Source organism: Giraffa tippelskirchi, chromosome 7, assembly GCF_054371585.1.
Source record: "Giraffa tippelskirchi isolate mGirTip1 chromosome 7, T2T-mGirTip1v1.2.pri, whole genome shotgun sequence".
Classification (NCBI taxonomy): domain Eukaryota; kingdom Metazoa; phylum Chordata; class Mammalia; order Artiodactyla; family Giraffidae; genus Giraffa; species Giraffa tippelskirchi.
This window is the reverse complement of record NC_137281.1, coordinates 73,955,420-73,978,651: the sequence shown is the minus strand read 5'-3', so window position 1 is coordinate 73,978,651 and position 23,232 is coordinate 73,955,420. Positions and strand designations below refer to the sequence as shown.

The 23,232-nt window shown below is 39.4% G+C and overlaps 1 long non-coding RNA gene across 1 annotated transcript in view; it reads right to left on the bottom strand.

Moving 5' to 3' along the window:
* The window catches only part of LOC145514921 (uncharacterized), a 77,397-nt gene extending 57,638 nt beyond the window's left edge, over positions 1 to 19,759 (bottom strand). The window contains exons 1-3 of the long non-coding RNA XR_014060564.1: positions 19,638 to 19,759; positions 10,334 to 10,555; positions 8,906 to 9,014 (exon numbers count right to left, since the gene is read on the bottom strand). This is a non-coding gene — a long non-coding RNA (uncharacterized LOC145514921). The remainder of the gene's footprint in view (positions 1 to 8,905; positions 9,015 to 10,333; positions 10,556 to 19,637) is intronic.
* Between the last annotated feature and the right edge of the window lie 3,473 nt (positions 19,760 to 23,232).

The following is a 23,232-nucleotide window of genomic DNA, read 5'->3' as shown; positions in this document are numbered from 1 at the left end:
CTGAACTAACAACAGGGGAAAGATTAAATTCTCTTTCTATTCTTTCTAGAGAAAACATTACAAAATCATTGCCATATGAAGAGTATTGTCAAATACTGTGTAGCCCCCCCCTAAAAAAAATGTAGGGGTAAAAAGTACTAGAGAGGTTATGTTAAACATAATGTTATATTACTTTTCTGGATTTTTGTGATGTTTGTGTATTTGCCAATTTTTTAAATTTATCAATTGTCTTTATTATCTTCTCTCATTCTAAGTAAGTTTTCACATTTACATCTATTTTATATTCTCTTCTTAAAGAAGGCCTAAGTTTTTCTCATTAAGTTTCAGGTCCTGCAAAACCTAGATTCACCCATGAGAGCCATACTTTGAAAATGTCTTTTTAAAATATATAAAATAGCATTATTACTATGTGAGAATTCTATAATGGCTCTCAGAGTGTCTTTCAAAACAGAAATTCTGGTAGTGAGAAATCATATGCTCCCAGGGGATGGTTGTGGAGGAAACTAACAGAGCACTTTCCTTAATGTTAGTGTACACTTCCACAGTTCATGTTGACAACATAATGCTCACTGAAGAGATTATCAACATTTCTATTGAGCATCATTTATATGCTCATTTTATTTTTCAACCATATCTTATAGTCAAAGCGTTGGGCAGCAAAGTACTAACCAGTGCTATTTAACAGCTAAATGTTGCTGTGCATACTTGATAAACTTGCCTTATTATCCCGATTTCCTTTGCCCCATTTCTATCAAATTGACAATCTCTAACTCCTGTGCATTAAATAAAATAACAGACATATGCCACAAATATCACTGGGTAAAATGTGAAAACAAAAGAAAAGTTTAGGGTTCCCCAATGACTGTACACACCAAAAGACAACAGATATCATCATTCTTATTGGGAGCAGTCATATGCTTCAGCTCACATATTTGCATATAAATTGGTCCCTACCAAAATGGTGATATGAATTGAAGAGTGTGAATGTACAATGATATTACACTGAACAAAAAGAAAACAAGACGTTTCTGGTTCCATCATTGTAAAAATGTGCAAGAACAGGAAAGTGGCATACACTGTTGGTTATCTACTGATATCTAATCTCCTTCCTTATGAACAGTATTCTGACTTTTAATGGGCTGGCAACTGTGCAGCTGATAAATTACATCTCCCAGCTTTCTTGAAACCAGAAATATCTATAGGACAGAGTTTGGGTCAACTAAATGAAAGCACAGGCCACTGGGCAAGGCTCCCAGAATGCTCCGTAGAAGAAGACCAATCAGCTAACATCTTTTGCCCTTGCCTTACCTGGAATTCAGAGGTGATACTGTAGTAGAGGGCTTCCCAGGTGGCACAGTGGTAAAGAGCCTGCCTGCCAATGCAGGAGACATGAGAGACACGGGTTCTATCCCTAGGTTGGGAAGATCCCCTGGAGGAGGAAATGGCAATCCACTCCAGTATTCTTACCTGGAAAATCCCATGGACAGAGGAGCCTGGAAGGCTACAGTCCATGGGGTTGCAAAGAGTCGGACATGACTGAGCACGCACACACATACACATATATACTGTAGTAGAGGCAGTCATCTTACAACAAGAGGCATCAAAAATGAAGCTTAAAAGCTGCATGACCTGCAGCTATGAAGGCATGGAGGAAACATTTGACCAAATGATCTAAAACTAGACATATGAGGTATTGGGGGAAATCTGAAAAACGAGGGACTAACTGACATCTAGCACCTCCACAATTAAAACATCATATGGTGGTGGTGGTTTAGTTGCTCAGTCGTGTCCAACTCTTGTGACCCAAGGGACTGTAGCCCGCCAGGCTCCTCTGTCCATGGGATTCTCCAGGCAAGAATACTGGAGTGGGTTGCCATTTCCTTCTCCATTAAAACATCATAATTTTCCATTAACTTGGCCCAGACAGTAAAGAATCTGCCTCTGAGGCAGGAGACTTGAGTTAGATCCTGGGGTCGGGAAGATCCCCTGGAGAAGGAAATGGCAGCCCACTCCAGTATTCTTGCCTAGGAAATCCCCTGGCCAGAAGAGCCTGGTGGGCTACAGTCCTTGGAGTCACAGAGTTGGACATGACTGAGCTACTTTCACTTATAAAAATATGACCATCCAAGATTAATAAATATCAACTAATGGAACAGATTAGAATACTGACCTAAACACAAGTATAGATAAAAATTTAGCTAATGATAAAAGGCAGTATTTCGATTCTGTGAGGCAGAAATGTTGGAGCAACAGGCTAGCCATTTGGAAAAAACAGCTGGATTCCTAACCTACTCCTTCCACCCAAATAAATGTCAAAGAGATCAAAAATTATAATAATTGCAAATGGCACAAGGATTGTTTTGGGGGTGATGCAAATATTCTGAAATCAGATCACAGTAGATTATAACTGCATAACTCTGAATTCACTAAATGTTATTGAATTGTACACTTTGGGCTTCCCTAGTGGCTCAGCTGGTAAAGAATCTGCCTGCAATGTGGGAGACTTGGGTTCGATCCCTGGGTTGGGAAGATCCCCTGGAGAAGGAAATGGCTACCTACTCCAGTATTCTGGCCTGGAGAATTTCATGGACTATATAGTCTATGGGGTTGCAAAGAGTTGGACACAACTGAGCGATTTTCGCTTCGCTTCACTTCAGTGGGTGAACTTGGCAGTATGAAGGCAACACAAATTTCAAAACGTATGTGTGGACAAAGGCACTAAACAAAATCAAAAGAAAAAGGCAAACTGTGAAAAAAATGTGGATATGTATGACACAGGACTAATTTCTTTTGTACAGTCAATAACAAAACCAACTCAGTAAAATAACAATACAAATAATTCTTGCATCCACCCTGCCTCCACACATGACAAATTATCGCTATATCATCACCAATTCATACCAAGTCTTACCAACCTGATAGCCCTCAGAATCTTTTTTTCTCCTAATACAGCATTGAACAAAAACAGCAAAATTACTATTCTAGGTTCAATTCCATGGTGTTTTTAGTCATCTCTGCAGTCAGTTTACAGCTGGGATGAACATGATTGACTTTCAGACTATTACATGTCCTGTGTGTGGGCAAAATGTACTGGACAGTGAGTCACAGAAAAAGAGGTCATATGACCAGAAAAACACAAAAAAGATTGACTGGTGAGATGCTTGTCCAAACATAGTGGACTTCTTTTGTGGATTCCTGTTTTGTCTCCATAATCTATCCCCAAGGGGCCGTTTCACGTGTAACAGGTTGTGTCACCACAGTTCTCCAGCAAAACCTTGTATCAGATGACTGTGACTGTGCAAAGACAGCATGATCCCATGTGGCTTCCTTCCTCGAAGATTTTCATTTTCTGTACAATATCCTCTCAAGTTTACAGACAGTGGCAAAGCATCATTAAGTAATTCCAGAAGCACCTACTGAGGACTTCCCACATATAAATCAGTCACTTAAAAGGATCTGCAATGTTCTATTTCCATTGCCAAGAAATGGATTCCAAAAGTATTTCCAAATTATTTATAAGAAACCTTTGTTTCAGTAGATCTTGTTTTCATCATTGTCCGCTGGCAGTCACTCACACTGCACTAGCCTTGTTCAACTGGCAGCCACAAGTGTTGCAAAGGTGAAAAATACAGAGGAAACATCTTTTAATTCTGTGTAACTGTCCAGCTGCACTTCCACACAGTTTGTTCAGAATGCTTCTTGGTGAAGGATAATAAATACACTGTTCTCTTGTGTTTCCAGATATGCTCCCAAAGAGGATAGCTTTCCAAATACCTTAGAACATCAGTGTGGTTCATGACACGTCAGCATTTACCCAGGAGCATGCAAGAAATGCAGAATCTCAGGCCCTACCCCTGCTCTGCTCAGCCAGAATCTGCATTTTAACAAGATCCCAGGTGATTCATATGTCCGTTCGCATTTCAGAAGCACTGCCTCCAAATATCGCATTCCTTTTCTGCTGGACAATTTCTGCTTCAAAGGCAAACTTCTCACCTAACAGTGTTTGGGGTCTTCTAATTTAGGTATACTGCCTTGGAATTAATCATTATATGTAGAAGGCCACCAGTAAAACATCACCTGGAAGGTTTCTTTGAATAGACCAGCAAATGTGTGTTCCTCTCCATTGAGCTAAACCAAGAAATCCTGATGATAAAATAAATCTATTTCACAGGAACAATCTAGACTTTTGGAGTTTTTCTTAAAGTTCCAATCCTACCTACTTTGCTGTAACCATCAGTACTCTGAACAAACACTGGCAACATCAAATCATTACTAGACACAGTTGTTTCTGACCATGGAATCATAATTTCTTAGCTAAGTTTAAAGAATCTATGGACAGCACCAAAAAATTGATGCTTTGGAATTGTGGTGTTGGAGAAGACTCTTGAGAGTCCCTTGGACAGCAAGGAGATCAAATCAATCAATCCTAAAGGAAATTAACCCTGAATATTCATTGGAAGGACTGATGCTAAAGCTGAAGCTGCAATACTTTGGCCACCTGATGCAAAGAGCCAACTCATTGGAAAAGATCGTGATGCTGGGAAAGATTGAGGGCCAGAGAAGAAGGGGACAACAGGATGAGACGGTTGGATGGCATCACCGATTCAATGGACATGAGTCTGAGCAAACCTTGGGAGATAGTGAAGGACAGGGAAGCCTGGCATGCTGCAGTCCATGGGGTCACAAAGAGTTGGACATGACTCAGTGACTGAACAACAACCACAACCTTATCAGAACCATCACCATTCACGCTTCATCACCTTCAAGTAAACAGTCAAGCTAATGCCTAAGGATGGTGCAGACGTCTACGGAAAATCCTCAGGAGCAGACTGTTGGAGTAGATTCTCCAAGAAAGGTGGCCAGGTTTCTCTACACTCAACTGTCACTCCATGTACAATCAGTGTCATTTCTACCAAAATACTAAAAGGGCAGTTTAGTCTGTATTTCCCTAGATTAAATCCTTCTATACTTGAATTGCGGATTCATAAAATTATTCTGTATGCTATCCTGTCATCTATCCTTCATTCAATTCTTTAAATAGTATTGTTTTTATTTAAAAATAAAAGGTAACACATTAAGAAAAACTAACTTTGTTAAAGTAGAAATCTGAAAGAAGAAAAATTACTGGGTTTTGCTTGCTTTGGGCACCAGAATTGGGGCTCTGAAGTACAGGTAGGCTATATTTAGTTCAGTGACTGAACAACAACAGGATATATAACACTGCCTACGTGGATTATCTGACTTGATCTTCACAGAGCCAACAAAAGCTTAACTGGAACACCCTGAGCCCACGGTTTCTAAAGGCTGATCCGTAGAATGGTTCTGGGCTGGTTCATAAGAATCACCAGGGAAACATTTTCAAAGTATATATCATAAGACCTGATCATCTGGATTCAGACTTCTTAGATTAAGGATGACATCTGAAATGGGCATTTATACAAACTTCCAGATGACCCTGATGCACTAGAGTTGAGTACATTTGTAAGAATTCTGTATTCTGATATCCAATTCTCACCGCTCTATGTTTATTATATGGTAATAACCACTACCATGGCATTTCCATAATGTATTCAACAGGACACGCTTTCTGTCAGATATAAACAATCAATATCTAAATAAGGTTTTATATTCAAAAAGTTTGAGAAACACTGGGTTTAAATAAAGTTAGACTGCTTTTTTACTTCACACAACTCTACAGTGTATTATACATCTCCACCTGGGTGGATATGATAGGAAGTATCTCCTAATTTATTCGATCATGGAATCCTCTTTTTGGTGTGTCCGATCTAAACAGAACTGGCATTCTGCAGAACACAGGAAACTACCTTAACCAGAGTGATCAGGAAATAGTATCTGGGATGCAGCTGTCTAGATCCTCTACCATGAGCCCAGTGGTTCCTGTCCCTTCTCCCCTCTTTCTCTACAGTGCTGTGCTGTCTCCTTTCCCCAGAGCCCCTTGTGTCTGATCAGAGATAGCCTTCATTCTTGTTCCATGGACTTGTTCATGTTGAGGATTAAATCCACACCACCGATTAGCATGAAAGTCTCTCTTCCTTCTAGTCAGCCCTGCAGTACTGTTGTGGCTGTGATGGTTAGAGCTCACTGCATGTGTGTGTGTGTCTATCTGTCCGTCTCTGTCTCTCTTTCTGTATGTGTCTGTGGGGGGGTGGGGGGGTGGGGGGTGTATGTGTGTGTGTTTCTGTTTCTCTGTGTGTGTCTCTCTCTCACTGGAGGGCACATTCTTTCTTCAGGTATCAGCATTCTTGCTGAAAGAGTAGTTGGAAAGGGGTCCTCCATTTGAGCTTCTCCATTACAATTCTTGCTTGACACCATTAACACCCTCAAACAACCACAGGATATTACAGTTTTCCTTCTTCGTGGGAAATGTTGTATGGGTAAAACTAAAACAGCATTACAAATGCAAGAACATATTCCCCATCAGCCACAATCTCTAAAGTCCTGGGAGGATGCAAGGAGACTTTTTTAGAAGATGGTATTCTTCACTATTGCAATAGGAATCACCCAATGTCCAAGTCAGAAATAAATTTCACATGGATTTTATAAGTTCTAGTCCTTTCCCAACTCTATTCCCTTCCTATCACCATGGCAATTCATGAGACAAAGAGAGATTAGAGAGGTTTCTGATCCTATCTTGACCAGAGGTCCTTATATTACTCTGATGATGAAAACAGGTGGTCTCGATACACGAAAAATGTATATTCCTTGCATTTCCTAATCCTAATACTCCACAAGTATCTAATGTAAAGAATCAGAAGAGAAGAAAAAAAATAAAGGAACACCAGCAAAACCATCATGCAAGTATACAGCCACGCAAAACCAAGTTGCCCTGGGGAGAGAAGGTGAGATAATGAGAGAGAGAGAGGAAATTTGAAAGGTTTTTACCCCTCAATGCTATTTTAATATCAGGCCTCTGTATGATGATTATTAGTGCTCTATGTGATTGATTCATAACTACATATAAAGAGAGTACAAGCCTGGCCTAAAATCAAGGTCTGTGAAGTTTGGGTCATCTCAGGGTGAGACTGAATATTGACCCATATGGCATCACCACGGTGACCACACTTGAAACTGTTCCTCCAAGGGTGACTTGACAAGGATAGTAACAGTGCCATTAACAAAACTCCTCTAGGGGCAAATGGAATTGATGATTTAGTTGTAACCGCTAAGGACAGATGAAACCCCAAGGAGAAGACAGGAATTGATCTTCTCCAGCCTTTACAAGTGTTTATCATCCCTAAGTCTTTACATTTCTCCAAAGTAGAACTCACTGCCAAGTAATACTTATTAGCCACTGGAACTGGAGGTGTTTTTATGACTAAATATTTCTGAATTTCTGTTCCTTTCAATTCCTGTATGTTACAATATTTTGGAAGTGGTTGTGCCAGAGAACTTGAACAACAGTGAGGACTGTTCGCTAAAGTCCTATCTCTATTCCTCATTTTTTAAAATCGTTCTTTAATCTAACATTGCAATAATCAAAGACCAACTTGTCAGTTCCAAGCAGTAAATGGTCATGAAGAAGTGAGATCCATATTGTCTGGAATATTCAGTAAGCTGATGGCAAACACAAGTTAGGCCAAGAAGTCTGGTAGCATTATTGAATGAACTGAGTCAAATTCATGGAGGAACATATATGTCATTAATTACAAACTATTCAATAAAAATAAAAAAATATAGGCCCTGCCCCAGCACTGTGCACAGATAAACTACAGTATGTTGGACAGATGATACACTTCTAGATTTCTGGGTGTGAATGCCATGTGAATGCACCACTCAGCTCTCCTGTTGGCATGAGCACAATGGATCAACAGCCCCAGCTGCATCCCTTGGAATCCACCACCATGTTTGCACCAAGGTCACGCTTTCTTTCCCCTTGGTGTTCCCAAGTCTTGGTTCTACATGGCAGTGGTACTAGTGTCGGTCCATCTTGTAGGATACGAAACTCCTCTAATGGGTGACAGTCTGGAGAACTCTTCATTGATTTGGTTGGCACATTCTTAGACACATAATGAAGTCAGAGACTTTTCTGTCAAATTCTCCTTCCTTTCCCCTGTCCTTCAAAAGTGTCTTAACTGCCTCACAGTCTGAAGAATTCCCCACCTACTCCAGCTTTCTCCCCTTTACCTTTAGCATACATTCTCCTCAAAAAAATCTCCTGCAAATCTGAACCCATTCTGGTGACTGCTTCTCAGAGAATCAAAGTGTTGCAGAGAATTTACATGAACTTGCCAACATCTGAATAACTATTTTAATGCCTAGAAATTCTCTTTTTGTATATAATCTTTATTGGATCCATGGAACTATTTGTGAAGTTTTCTTGAGATCTTTCACAAATATAGAATTTCTTCTTCCTTAAATGAGTAATAATACTCTACAAGTATCTGTGGCCTCACGCAGATATTAAGAATAAGCTGTTGTTATTCAACAAATATTCATTTCAGTAAACACTGAGTCACTTCTATGCACCCACTGACACAGAGTCTTTGCTTGACTAAACTTTAGTCAGGCTTCCAAACACTTCTCGAAGGCTCATCTGTGTACTCCTTATAAAATTCAGTTTTAACAAGAACTCTGCTAAGTCATTTTAATAAGAACACCCCACCCACTCAATATTTGATAAAGTTCCTCATCGTCTACCAACCACCAGTTGGTATCTGATCACCCTGGCCTATCTTCCATAAGACTTCTGTTATACAGGTGTAGCCAGAATTCTACCTTGCTCTTGATATTTTCCTTAGGGATTTTTTCATCCACTGACCCCCATCCTAAATTCCCACTTGCCCATGCTCTATTCAGAGCTGAACCCAATCTCTCTTCCCACTGCAAAATCCTATCAATGTGGTCTCTATATTTGTTAAACAAAACTAAATAAAATCTGCCTTACCATCTTTAACAAAAGCCATGAATAATTTCTTTTCACTGTCTTTAACACCATCTCTGTGCTGGACTCTCTTGGCAATACAGCAGTGAGCAAGACGGAATTGGTACTTGCCCTAAAGGAATCACAATAAATAAATAAATAAATAAATAAATAAATATATATATATATATTCAAATTTTAAAGTCCTAACTGAGATAAGAGATACTCAGGAAAAGATTACGGTGTTATGGTATTAAAGAGGAGTCTCAGGAACCTACCTTGAGAAATGACTTAGAGAAGGCTTCTGTAAGACCTTACACTGAAGTTTGGTTCAGAAGGATGAGTGGACATCATCTGACCAAGGGTAGTTGAGTTAGCATTGGGGGCAGAGTGGTGCCATTAAGTAGATAAGGAAGGAGCAAAAATCCTTAGGCAGGAAGCAACTGGAAGCACCCAGAGAACTAAAAAAGGATCAGTGAGCTTCGGAAGAAGAAAGTAAACATGAGGAAAGCACCTGATAAGGCTGGAGACAGGCAGATGCTGTGACAGTCAGCGCTTCTTAGCCAGAGGAGTTTCCAAGATTTACTTATATTTCCCTTCAAAATAATTATGAAAAACTACATACCATTCACCAGGTGTTAATTCACACCTATTTCATTTTAAGTTTGCATGGTTGCTGTAATAGGGTAGTCTGGTATATATATTTATATTATTTTTGCAAGAAATTGAGGTCAGAATACCTCAAATACTGGAGAATGAAATGGCTACCCACTCCAGTATTCTTGCCTGAGGAATCCCATGGACAGAGGTCTGGCAGGCTACAGTCCATGCTGCTACTGCTGCTAAGTCGCTTCAGTCGTGTCCGACTCTGTGCGACCCCATAGACGGCAGCCCACCAGGCTCCCCCGTCCCTGGGATTCTCCAGGCAAGAACACTGCAGTGGGTTGCCATTTCCTCCTCCAATGCATGAGTGAAAAGTGAAAGTGAAGTCGCTCAGTCGTGTTCAACTCTTAGCGACCCCCTGGACTGCAGCCCACCAGGCCCCTCCGTCCACGGGATTTTCCAGGCAAGAGTACTGGAGTGGGGTGCCACTGCCTTCTTCAACAGTCCATCAGGAGGTCACAAGAGTCAAGCACTACTTAGCAACTAAACCTCCACCATCACACATCAAATACAGACTTCTTCATCTTCTATTTCTCCATACAATGTATGTAATGAACTTTATCATTTAGAATAATGATGCATAATTTCTACAAGGTCTTAAATTATCAAACATTTCATCATGTTCACTTAAAGTGAATATAAACTTCAATTGAGAGTAAAGATTGTAATAAAACAGAGTTTCTGGATAAAAAAAATTTACATAGTTGCAAAGGATTTGATTTTTGGTGTGTTGTAAAGTTGATATTTTAAAATAATGGAATAATTAATATATCAAAAATATATAAATACCAAAGCTATTAATAGCCAAATACCATGCATCGAAATATATATATTTATATGAACAAGCTGATTGTCAACACTTGTTGATATTGTAGAAATGTTGTATCATTCTTTATTCTCTTCGAACTTGTGTTTCCATTCCAGCTTTCCCACAGAATATCTTCATGTAAAATATTTTCATTCTTGAAAATCTTTTCCTGATGCTGTTTCATCTTTCCAGAATTTTTCCTCCTAGACCGAATCATGATTATAATTATTACTAATATAGAGTTTAACAAAAGCAATATAATATAGATTTTAAACATATAAGAAAGAATTTAGAAATTCTTTCATTCATGGAGTAGATGAGGATTTTTTTATCTCAATACATGTTTTGGTGGATGAATATTACTTATTGCTACAATGAGACTGGGTTCAGTAACAATTATAAAGTGTTTTTTGTGAGCTCAGAGAATCTTTGTTCACATGTATAAATAGATGGAATTGGAGCAAAATTTGTTATAGAAATGTCATTCACCTCTGAACATCTTTTACTTTAAATTCCAAAACCACACAATGGCACATCTTCAAATATTACTTTTGTGATCCACCAGTTAACAACTCAATTAGACATTCTTCAATCTTGTTGAAAGCAAAGAAACAGAAATTATCCTGAACTGTGAACTGTCTCTATAGTTAGAGACATCAAAAAGTTTTTTCTAAGACTGATCAAATAACTATTAACTGCATCTCTTAAGCTTTCATTTAGCATCATTTCTTATAGCCTAAGAACAAGTTGGGAAAACTAAGACATTGTTAATTATATTCAATATTGTTAATAAGCTTTCAATAAATTGACTTAAGTCTTCAGCTTGCATATTTTTAAGAAAGGTATTAACAAAAATATATCAAGAATACTCACCACTTAACCTAATTATCAAAACTATTTCTCATTGTCAAACCAATAACCAATAAGCATCTGACTCTATTTTTCATTTCATATAACTCTGCCTTCTGAATTTTAACTGTAGGTATATAGGTAAACAAGTCCTGGAGTCCTGACTGAGTTTGTCATCTGGATATGAGAGAGGCGTGGACAGCCTCTGCTCTAGGAGCAAATACGGCTTTTGATGTGAATCTTAATTTCTGAACAGGTATCATATTTATTGTACTATGTAAGTACAAAGACATTTACTGAAAACTTACAGAAATAGGTATTTGCAATAAAATACTTACATTATTATTATTGACATGTTATATTCAACTAGGAATGCTTAATGATTAGATTGATGGCATAGTTACAGAGTATGATCAAATAGAAAATCTTTTTAGATTCAATTTTTTAAAGTGGGAAAGAGCAAAGGATGAAATGGATGAAATACTTGTCATCTGCTACATGAAGAAGGCTGCAGTAGATTCCTGTGTGGTGATCAGGAGCAGGGAGAATTTTTCACTACCTCAGTTCAATTTAATTCGCTCATAAAATATCGTTGGTTCACACCCAGCACTGCATCAGTATTGCATACAGAATAAGCTATGGTCCATGTCCTAGAAGAACTTACATTTTTACTGACTGGACAACACATACCCTTACCAATTTGAAATTTAAAAGCCAAAATGATGGTACAGAATACATGCTATCCTCCAAAAGACAAAAGGAGTAATTATGAACCTGTATAGTTAGGACAGGCTTCAGGGATCTTGATCTGTGCCTTGAATGCTCAATGGAAAGTCAGCATTCCAGGCAGAGGGGAATATATTAAATAAAAAGACCTGGAGATAGTTCAATGATCAGTGAGGAAAGCAAACAGGCTGGCATGGTGGCTTTTGATTGGGAAACAATGTAAGCGGCTTATGAGGAGCCTGAAGTGAACCCATCAAGACTGAGACTTGATTGTATAGGCAGTGGAGAACCAAAGCAGCTTGCTGTACAGAGGAACACAAAATTCTGTTCTGTAGATGGGGCTGTACAAGGGGAGAAATCAAAGACAGCTAAGAATGTATTGCAATTAGCCAGGTCTCTGGTGGTGATAGCAATAGTTATGGGTGATGGATCCAAAGGGCACTAAATTGTAACAATTTCTAGTCCCAGCTCTGCACTAGCTGGCTTAACGATCTTGGACAAGACACTTAATCTCTGGACCTTTGTTTAATAAAGTATCTTTGAAGGTGATAGCAAGCCAAGAAAAATGGACCAGATAGAGGTCTATGACCTTCCTGTCTAACCCTTGCTTCAACCAAATCAGACTCAGCAGTAGTAACAGAGATAGTAGTAATTTGGGGGCTTCTAGGTATCATTCAGAGAGAAGGTTCTGTTATTTAAATAAGTCTTGAAAAGACTGGACTACAGAAACTTTCTACTAAGACATAAAAATCTGTGATTCTTTGAAGGATTTTCTTTTTAAAAGAAAAAACTTAGAACTATATTCAATATCTTGTAATAAACTATAATGGAAAAGAACCTGAAAAGAGCATATATATATATTCATATACATATAAATATATGAATCACTTTGCTGTACACCTGAAACTAACACAACACTGTAAACCAACTATACTTAAAAAAAAATAAAAAGAAGATGACTTGGTAGGACATGGTAACTGATTACATAGAGAAGGAAAGTATAAAAGATCTTAAAGAAGATCTAATAACCGGAAGATATTAAGTAATAATGATCAAAAGGAGCAGGAGTAGGTTCCTGGGAGAAAACATTCAGTTTTTCCCAGAGCTTGAAGGAATAAACTAATATAAAAATATGTGCTTTCCCTTCAAATATGTTACATCTCAAAGTAGATCTTTCTCTATAATATTCAATATCCAAAAAGAGAAAACTTATATTCTAAACATACTTTAATATACTAGATATGATGCATTTTATTATTAATTCAAAATCAATACAATCTCCAATTAAAGATAAATTTTCTTTAATGTGTATCGAGACAAAATGCTTTTGCTTCAGTAATATAGGTATTTGCAGTAAACCCTTCAGGCTTAAATTATTGGCTTCTGTTTCCCACATTTAAACAAACTCACAATCTCACAAAGTATTTTTCTCTTAAGATAATTCTGTTAACAAAAAAGGAATATTAATTTGACATATCCTTTTTTGAAATGTTACCTTTGCCCTGGGTTTTCATACTATATTCTAGAAGGTATAATATAGTCAAGAATGCTTTGAACAAGTGAAACTATAATCCTTCCAGATGTAAAGTCAGCATATATTTTAAATTTTCTTTCATAATCAACAGGATCACACGCAACTAGGAACAAAAGCTGCAGGGAACAGTGTAATGGATCGTGATGACTGTTTTAGAACAGCTTGAACCTCCTTACAGCCTACAAGAAGGCTATGTGAGCTGAATTCAGAAGTGCTGAAAATGGATTTTACTGCAAGCTACACAGTTTGAGGGGCAAATATGCTTTTTTTCAAATATGCTTTTTTATAACATAACTATAGAAAGATTCTCAAGCAAAAGGATCATATCATGCCAATGAAAAGATGTTTTATTCCCTCACATCCTTCCATTTTATGTATTTTTTTCCTTGACACAAAGCACACACATAATTACACATAGAATGATTTCTAAACCAATATGTTTTGTTCCAATTGCTCACCATTAATGCAATAAATTGCATTTTCTGTCATTTTACTATGTGCTATTGTTCTTGAGTCTTGTGAATTACTGTTATAGCAAATAAATTAGATTTCAATGCTTTGAGGCAAAAGAGAAGTCAAAGAGTGATTTTTGATTCATTGTCTCCATCTTCTAAATGTATCATACTTGCATCTGAAATAACTGTATTAGGCACAGCAAGGAGGAAAGAAGAGAAATGTACCACACATCCATCCTATTCCAGCTTTCAATATCCTCAAGGTATACTGCCCTTGTCCTATATCCTGGGAAGTAACTCCCACTGAGTTCAGGGCCATTATGTTCAGGTTAAACTCTTCAAGCTACACTCAGCTTCAGCTTAATGAACAGAAGCCTCCCACATCCTGGAAAATCATGTCTTTTCTGTGAGACTGGATGACAGCCTTCAACTCCCCACTGAGGGATTACACATATATGTATATGGGGAAGACTAATGACCAAGGAGACGTGACATTTGGTAATGCTGTCCTGCCACTAAGGAGATCCCTCGCCCAGCCTCCATCGCCTGCCTAGAAACCTGGCATGCTCGAACGGAATCTTTCATCAGGAGAGAATGCCACTGTTAAAAGCTATTTGGTTGTTTGAGAATCATGACACACAGAGATTTTGCAAACATTAGTTCATTATTTTTTTTCCTAGGAAAACAACAGAAAACTCTCTTAGTTAATCTCATATCTACTAATCCTGCCTTTCCAGGCAGAATCCTCATACTCCCATTTTTTTCCCCTGTGTCGTGACTTTCCAAACTATTTCTTATAGGAAGACTCAAGGAAACATTTAATGGTGCAGAACAAGCAAGGCAGCTCTCTCTGCAGTGTACCCCATCACAATAAGAGCATGCTCCCCATGACTCAGAATGAATCAGATGAAGAGGGAAAAATAACACCACAAAACTGCAGCTTAAGAAATAAAAGGCAACTTGTGCTCTTAAGAAAGAAGACTGCACTGCTGATCACAATTACCCAAGAACTAGTTGCCCAGGCTTCGACATGCTTCAAAGAACAGGGAGAACACACAGCAGGTTTCTCTTCCAGAGGAAATCAAAACTTCCTGTTGTTGAAATACACTCTGGAAAAATCAATCATTTATCTCTCTTCTCCCCAACTATGTTGTATCAAGAGCAGAGGTACATGTCAAAAACCTGTTTTTCACATTTGTATTTTTTATTGCCTCAATGTTCTGCCCTTTGTACTGAAGTTTATTATGTATACACAGACATATACACACACTCACATACAAAATGCATATGTGTGTTGTGTATATGTGTGTGTGTATTTGCATTTCAAAATTTGGAAAGGGTAAGTTCTTCAGGTTTTACACCTACTTTCCTTTTCATTATTTCTAATCGAAACACAGGAAGTTCTTCACCAGGAACAGCCAGCAAATTTGCTTATGTGTAATATCACCTAGTCTGCACTCATCCATACCTACTCTCTTTCTACTAGTTACTGGAATCTTCCTTCCTTCCATCCTCTCTTAGGGGCTTTAATTTACACTTCTTTAATGACTAAAGATGTGAAGCGTCTTTACATGTGCTTTCCTGCCATCCTTGTTGAAGTAACTGTTCAAATCCCTTTCTCATTTTCAAAAGTGAATTGTTTGTTTTCTTCCTGTTGAGTTTAAACATTTTTCAATATATTCTGGATAGAAATATCCAAGCAATTGAATAATTTTCAAGTAATTTTTCTATGCTATGACATAATTTTCATTCTCTTTATGGTGTCTTTTCAAAGAGCAAATATTTTTAATTTTGATGAAGTCCAATACACTGATTTTTTTTCTTTTATGGGCCATACTTTTTGTGTTATGTTTAAGAACTCTTTGCCTATGCTTAGATCATCAAGACTTTCTTCTGTATTTTCCTCCAAAAGTTTTATAACTTGACAGTGAAATCTACAGTAAGTTTTGAGTTAATTTTTGTATGAGGTACACTACACTCTCTTTTTAGTTGCTCAGGCCAAAAATTTTGAAGCTACCTCTAACTTCTCTTTATCTCTTACACCCACTTCAAAACCATTAGCAAGTTCTACCATTCTCCCTCCTCACCAGTTCCACATCTACAACTCTGTCCCCACCTACTTTTATCTCATCTGGATTACTACATATGCCTCTTAATTAATCTCTATTTTCTGACCTTGTCTTGTACAGTTTATCCTCAACACAGCAGAAAAGTAACCTTTTAAAGCCTCCAGTACCTCCCATTTCTACACAATCTGTTCTTCCCTTTCCTTTTCTGACCACATATCTTAGGCCTTTACACTCCCCCTTCACAGGCTTCCTTGTGCTTTTTTGACCATGCCAAGCATACTCTGGTCCCTTGACTGAAACATTCCTCCACCAGGTAGCTACATGGCTACTAATTCCCTCACCTCTTGTAAGACTCATATATCACCTTTCCCATAAGACCTAAAATTTCAACCTGCTCCTTGTCACCTACCAGCACTCTCAATCACCCTTACCTTGCTCTATTTTTCATTTTTCCATAGCACTTAACATCTCCTGATGCATCTCCTAAGACACCTAACTGATTATATCTACTGTCTTACTGTTTGCCACCACCCCTGCAAGAAAATAACCTCCATGAAGGCAGAGCTCCTTGTTTTGTCTACCAACACATCCCATGCACACAAAAGTGCCTGGCAATAACAAGAATTCAGTAAACCTTTTTTTGAATGATAGCATCTCAAATTAAATTAGTGATTCTCAAAGTATGATCTACCAGTTCTTGGAGATTCCCAGATCCTTTCAAAGGAACTACAAGGTCAAAACTATTTACATAATAATCATAAGTGGATATTTGCTGTTTTCATTGCATTGATGTTTGTATTAATGATGCAAAAGCCATGTGGGTGAAGCTGCTGTTGCCTTAGCACCAATCAAGGCAGTGCACCAAACTATTCTACCAGTTGCTGTATAATTCATTGCCATGTAGTCAGAGTTTTAAAAAGCCACTTTTACTTAAAAAGGCCCTGGAAAAAGCACTGAAAGTTGTTAGTTCTCAAGCCTACAGTACATTTCTTTTTAATATTCTATGTTACAAAATGGAAAGTACTCATAAAGCACTTCTGTTGTATACCAAATTACAACAGTTGGCTAGAGGGAAACAACTTGTGTGAATATTTAAGCTCCAAGTTGAACTACATACCTTTTTTTCAAGGAATTTCATATCGTCTTGAAAAAACACTGACAAAGTATGGTTATTCAGATTTGGGCATTGGTGGACATTATCACTTTGCTTTCTAGTCACTTTAAAGAAAAGAACACAACATCTGTTGCCAATCACAAACTCAGATCATAGGAAAAGCTAAATAATTCTAGATAGACATCTACTTCTGCTTCATTGACTATGCTAAAGCCTTTGACTGTGTGGATCAAAACAAACTATGAAAAATTCTTAAAGAGATGGGAATAGCAGACCACCTGACCTTCTATAAAACCCATATTCATGTCAAGAAGCAACAGAACCAGACATGGAACAACAGACTGGCTCCAAATTGGGAAAGGAGTACGTCAAGGCTGTATATTGTCACCTTGCTTATTTAACATATATGCAGAGTACATCATGCAAAATGCTGGGCTCAATGAAGCAATAAGCTGGAATCAAGATTGTGGGGAGAAATATCAACAACCTCAGATATGCAGATGACACCACCCTTATGGCAGAAATGGAAGAGGAATTAAAGAACCTCTTGATAAAGGTGAAACAGAGAGTGAAAAAACTGGCTTAAAATTCAGCATTCAGAAAACAAGGATCATGGCATCTGGTCCCATCACTTCATGGCAAATAGGGGGAAAAAATGGAAACAGTGACAGATTTTACTTTCTTGGGCTCCCCAATCACTGCAGATAGTGACTGGAGCCATGAAATTAAAAGATGCTTGCTCACTGAAAGAAAAGCTATGACAATCCTAGACAGCATACTAAAAAGTAGAGACATCACTTTGCTGACAAAGGTCCATATAGTCAAAGCTATGGTTTTTCCAGTTGTCATGTATGGATGTGAGAGCCGAACAATAAAAAAGGCTGAGTGCTGAAGAACTGATGCCTTCAAAATGTGGTGTTGGAGATGACACTTGAGAGTCCCTTGGACTGCAAGGAGATCAAACCAGTCAATTCTAAAGGAAATCAGTCCTGAATATTCATTGGAAGGACTGATGCTGAAGCTGAAACTCCAATACTCTGGCCACCTGATGCAAAGAACTGACTCATTGGAGAAGACCCTGATGCTGGGAAAGATTGAAGGCAGGAGGAGAAGTGGATGACAGAGGATGAGATAGTTGGATGGCATCACTGACTCAATGGACATGAGTTTGAGCAAGCTAAGGGAGACGGTGAAGGACAGGGAAGCCTGGCGTGCTGCAGTCCATGGGTTTGCAAAGAATAGGACATGACTGAGCAACTGAACAACAACAATCTTTGAAAATAAATTAGAATAGTGTAAAATCATATTCTCCACCATGAGCTTGTCAGCTTCTCAATACTTAGATTTTTTCTTATTTTACTTCTCAAATGGTAAATATAAATAGATGTAACACACATAAGCAAAAGCTCTTTGGTTTCTTCGATAATTTTTAAGAGGGTAAGGGGTCCTAAAAACAAAAAGTTTGAGAGTGGATGATTTGTCCCAATTATTGTGTTACCCTCCTTGTGCTGTACAACCCTAACTACTCCCAAGAGTATGTGACACAACAGAACACACCCAACCCTTGCACTTTCACACTAGGACCCGCTGGCACTCTAAATCATTCATTTTTGTTGTACAACTAAGGACTGCTTTTAAGGTAGGGCCACTATAACTGAGATCATTGTTCAGTGGGAGGGGGAGGGGCTGGTGATCAGGAGAGACCAGGGATTTGTTGTAAGACTCACCAACCCCAAATGAACTTTTGAGGTTTCTAAGGCCAGACATTATCTGATACCTCATGATTTTCAGACAAATTCCCAGGAGAATAGCAAGCACCATTTGATTTACTGTATAGAGTAAATATTGCAGACCAACAAGTGCTTTTCATGCTTGAAATTCACCTCAGGCCCTAATTCTCTAGCCTTGGAAGTAAAGTTGCACATACAAAATAAAATAATAAAAGAATACATATACATGTATGTATACACACACACACACACACACACACACATATTCACTCTCCAACATTCGCAAACTAATTTGGAATTGGAGGCTAGGAGACAAAAATATCTGAATATCTGTCACCACTAAGCCCACTGAGTTCCCCTGGAAAAACAAGATGGAATCTAGATGATAAAGTTTAACTTCTGCTTTTGAACTGTGGTATTGAAGAAGACTCTTGAGAGTCCCTTGGACTGCAAGGAGATCCAACCAGTCCATCCTAAAGGAGATCAATCCTGGGTGTTCATTGGAAGGACTGATGCTGAAGCTGAAACTCCAATACTTTGGCCACCTGATGTGAAGAGCAGACTCATTGGGAAAGACCCTGATGCTGGGAAAGATTGAAGGCGGGAGAAGGGGCCAACAGAGGATGAGATGGTTGGATGGCATCACCGACTCAATGGACACGGGTTTGGGTGGACTCAGGGAGTTGGTGATGGGCAGGGAGGCCTGGCGTGCTGCGGTTCACGGGGTCGCAGGGAGTCGGACACGACTGAGCGACTGAACTGAACTGAACTGAACCTCTTCTTTTGTGCTTAGACTAGCTCCACATACCTCTAGGGAGTCATATGCAGAGGCCTTAAGAGTTTCTGGTGCAGAACTGCCACACCAACAGCCCAAGTCCACGCACACTGTGCTGAAGAGTTGCTTCCCGCACCTCAATACAACATGGCTGCGACCGGCACCTCAGTCTACGTGCTGAGAGCAAAGCGCCTGCGCCGCACAGGCAAGCCCACTCCCCTCCCCCCACCAAAGGAACCACAGAGCAGCCCTACGGAGGGCTTGTGTGGAGCGTGTGTGCTCAAGGGCCAAGCTCCTGCCTCTCCAGTACTAAAACTTTGCTTCTGAACCGGACTCGATCTTGTCCTACTGGAATGAGTGACACTGGGCAGGAGGATTCTTGCTGGACTTCGACTCAAAACAGTCAGTGACAAATCCAGGAGTAATTTTCTTTTCTGAGTGCTTAGTCGCTCAGTCGTGTCTGACTCTTTGTGACCCCATGGACTGTAGCCCGCCAGACTCCTCTGACCATGGGGTTTTTCAGGCAAGAATACTGGTGTGGGTTGCCATTTCATTTTCCACGGGATTCTTCCGTCCCGGGGATCGAACCCGCATCTCCTGTGTCTCCTACATTGCAGGTAGATTCTTTACCTGCTGAGCCATCCAGTGAGTTAGCATTAATATTAACCATCCTTTCCTCTCAGGGGTGTTGTAATGCAAGAGCCATTGAAAACATCTGTTATAAAAAGATGCTCCGACAAAAAGTTTCCCACTACAACATGAGACAGAATTCCTGCTTATCTGTACTCACTGATCCCACAGTTGAACATCATCTTATAAAGACAATATGAAGTTTTTTTAAATCTGATGCGAAGAACTGACTCACTGGAAAAGATCCTGATGCTGGGAAAAATTAAAGGCAGGAGGAGAAGGGGACGACAGAGGATGAGATGGTTGGATGGCATCACCGACTCAATGGACATGAGTTTGAGCAAGGTCTGGGGAGTTGGTGATGGACAGGGAAGCCTGGCGTGCTGCTCCCCATGGGGTCACCAAGAGTCGGACATGACTAAGCGACTGAACTGAACTGAACTGTTTGACTTATAATATTTTTCAGAATTATTACTCTATAATTTTAAAAGTTGTCTGAGTTGAAGGAGTGGAGTAAACTCACACTAGAAAATCAATTTCCTCTTGCTTATCCTATCCTATCTGACTATTCAAGAAGAAATTCAAACTGGCAGTAAACTATTACAAAAATGGAGACAAGGTTGACTTAGACAATTCACTGGATAACTTATGTGAGAAATAAACTATAGGTAAGTAGAATGTAAGGGTTTCCCAGGTAGTAAAGAACCGCCTGCCAATGCAGGAAATGTAAGAGATGAGGGTTCGATCCCTGGTTAGGAAAATCCCCTGGAGGAGGGCGTGGAAACCTACTCCAGTATTCTTACCTGGAGAATCCCACGGACAGAGGAGCCTGGTGGGCTATAGTCCATGTGGTCACAAAGAGTGGGACACAACTGAAACGACTTAGCATGCACGCACACAAGTAGAATGTGAACCCATTGAATAGCAATTAAGTTTTTTCCTCCAGAAACATTGTAGACTAAGGTTTCCAGATGTTAGTGTAGTTAAAGTCATAATTGACTCTTAATTTTGTGAAAGGGTTTCAATCCAAACTGGAACCAGAGTATGTGAAATGGAAAATCTCACGCATGGACCCTCAGGAAAATGAAACTTAATAACAGGAATAATGATTTCCCCTAGAAGCCTGATTTATATAAGAATGGAAACTTATTTTCTGACCAATAAACATCCACCAAGAGTCTCTCATCATACTCAAGCCAATGGACTTACTGCTTAGACTTTGGCTGGATGATCTGCTCTTTATATACCTTTTCCATAAATACAGTCCGCCCCAAATCCTCAACAGACATGCTTAAAGCTAGCTACAATTTGCATTTCCTGAATTACAATTCCTCTTTTATTCCAGAATAAACTCTATGTCTGGCCATTTAAACTTGCCTTGGTTTACTTCTTTATTTAGGTTGACAATTTGTTCTCAAATGCAAGTCTACAGATCATAGCATTCTCGTGTGACCGTCTACAGCTGCAGTGGTCACTGTCAGTGGCCCACCTACACCTCCTTGCCAGCATCACTTCAGCGCATACAGCCTGTTAAATTGATTAAGCAAGGAGGCCATTAGACTAAGGCTTTAATGCCATTGCGGCCGGCATAGGCAAGCCAAAATCTAAGCCTATAACCATCTCAAGGTTACGAAATGGAAACCTACAGACAACAGATCACAAACAGCCGAAAATGCTTTAAGCCATAGCCAATCAATAATGTCCTTAGTTTGCTTCTGCCTTTCTCCTTAAGTCTCTCCTCCAACTCCAGCTGGAGTGATTAGAAAACCACTTGCAGTGTCATTGCCATATCAATTTTTTGCTCAAACTCTTAATTTTAACAGGGCTCAGTTTATCTTTTAACATGACTTACTTCCACCTTACCAGGACCCCCATTTCTGTACCTAAGGGCCTTCTCCCACCACTTATGCACACAGTGCCCCACATGGGCAAGTAGAAAGTACAGAGATGCTAGCATTCCATCAACTTCATCAGTAACGCTCGAGATTGCGGGGACTCTGCTGGCACGGGCTCAGCCATGGACTGAAATTCAGCTGCCCAGAACAGGGATGGGGAGGCTAAACAACTCAATAAACACACACTCTTTTGACTACCTTCAGTTCCTTCTCTCAAGCCCACATGGCCCTGCCTTCACCTGTCAATTAAACTGCAGTCAGTCCTCCTTCAATATGAGGGGATTGGTTTTAGGCCCCTGCAGTTTCCAAAATCCGCAGACGCTCAAGTCCTTATATAAAGTGACATAGTATTTGCATATAACCTATGCACACCCTCATGAGTACTTTAATTCATCTTTAGACTACTTATAGTATCTAATACAATGTAGGTGCTTCCCTTGTGGCTCAGCTGGTAAAGAATCTGCCTGCAATGCGGGAGACCTGGGTTCGATGCCTGGGTCGGGAAGATCCCCTCCAGGGATCTTCTCCAGAAGGGAAAGGCTACCCACTCCAGTATTCTGGCCTGGAGAATTCCATGGGCTGTATAGTCCGTGGGGTCGCAAAGAGTTGGACACGACTGAGCAACTTTCATACAAAAACTAAACTAAACAAACTTTGGGGGCTTCCCTAGTAGCTCAGATGGCAAAGCATCTGCCTGCAATTCAGGAGACCCAGGTTCGATCCCTAGGTGGGAAAGATCCCCTGGAGAAGGAAATGGCAACCCACTCCAGTATCCTTGCCTGGAAAATCCCAAGGATAGAGGAACCTGGTGGGCTACAGTCCACGGGGTCACAAAGAGTCAGACATAACTGAGTGACTAACACACAATACAATGTAAATGGTATGTAAGTCATTGTTGACCTGCAGCAGATTCAAGTTTTGCTCTTGGAAAGTATCTGAAATTTTTTTCAAATATTTTCCATCTGAATCCATGGATACAGAGGACCGACTGTACTTTCACTGAGTCCTTAAATCTCAGGATCTGCTTCGAATACAGGAGGCAAACAGAAAAAAATTAAGTGCCAAACTTTGAGTGGGCCAACCAGGTTTTTCCTACACTTTTA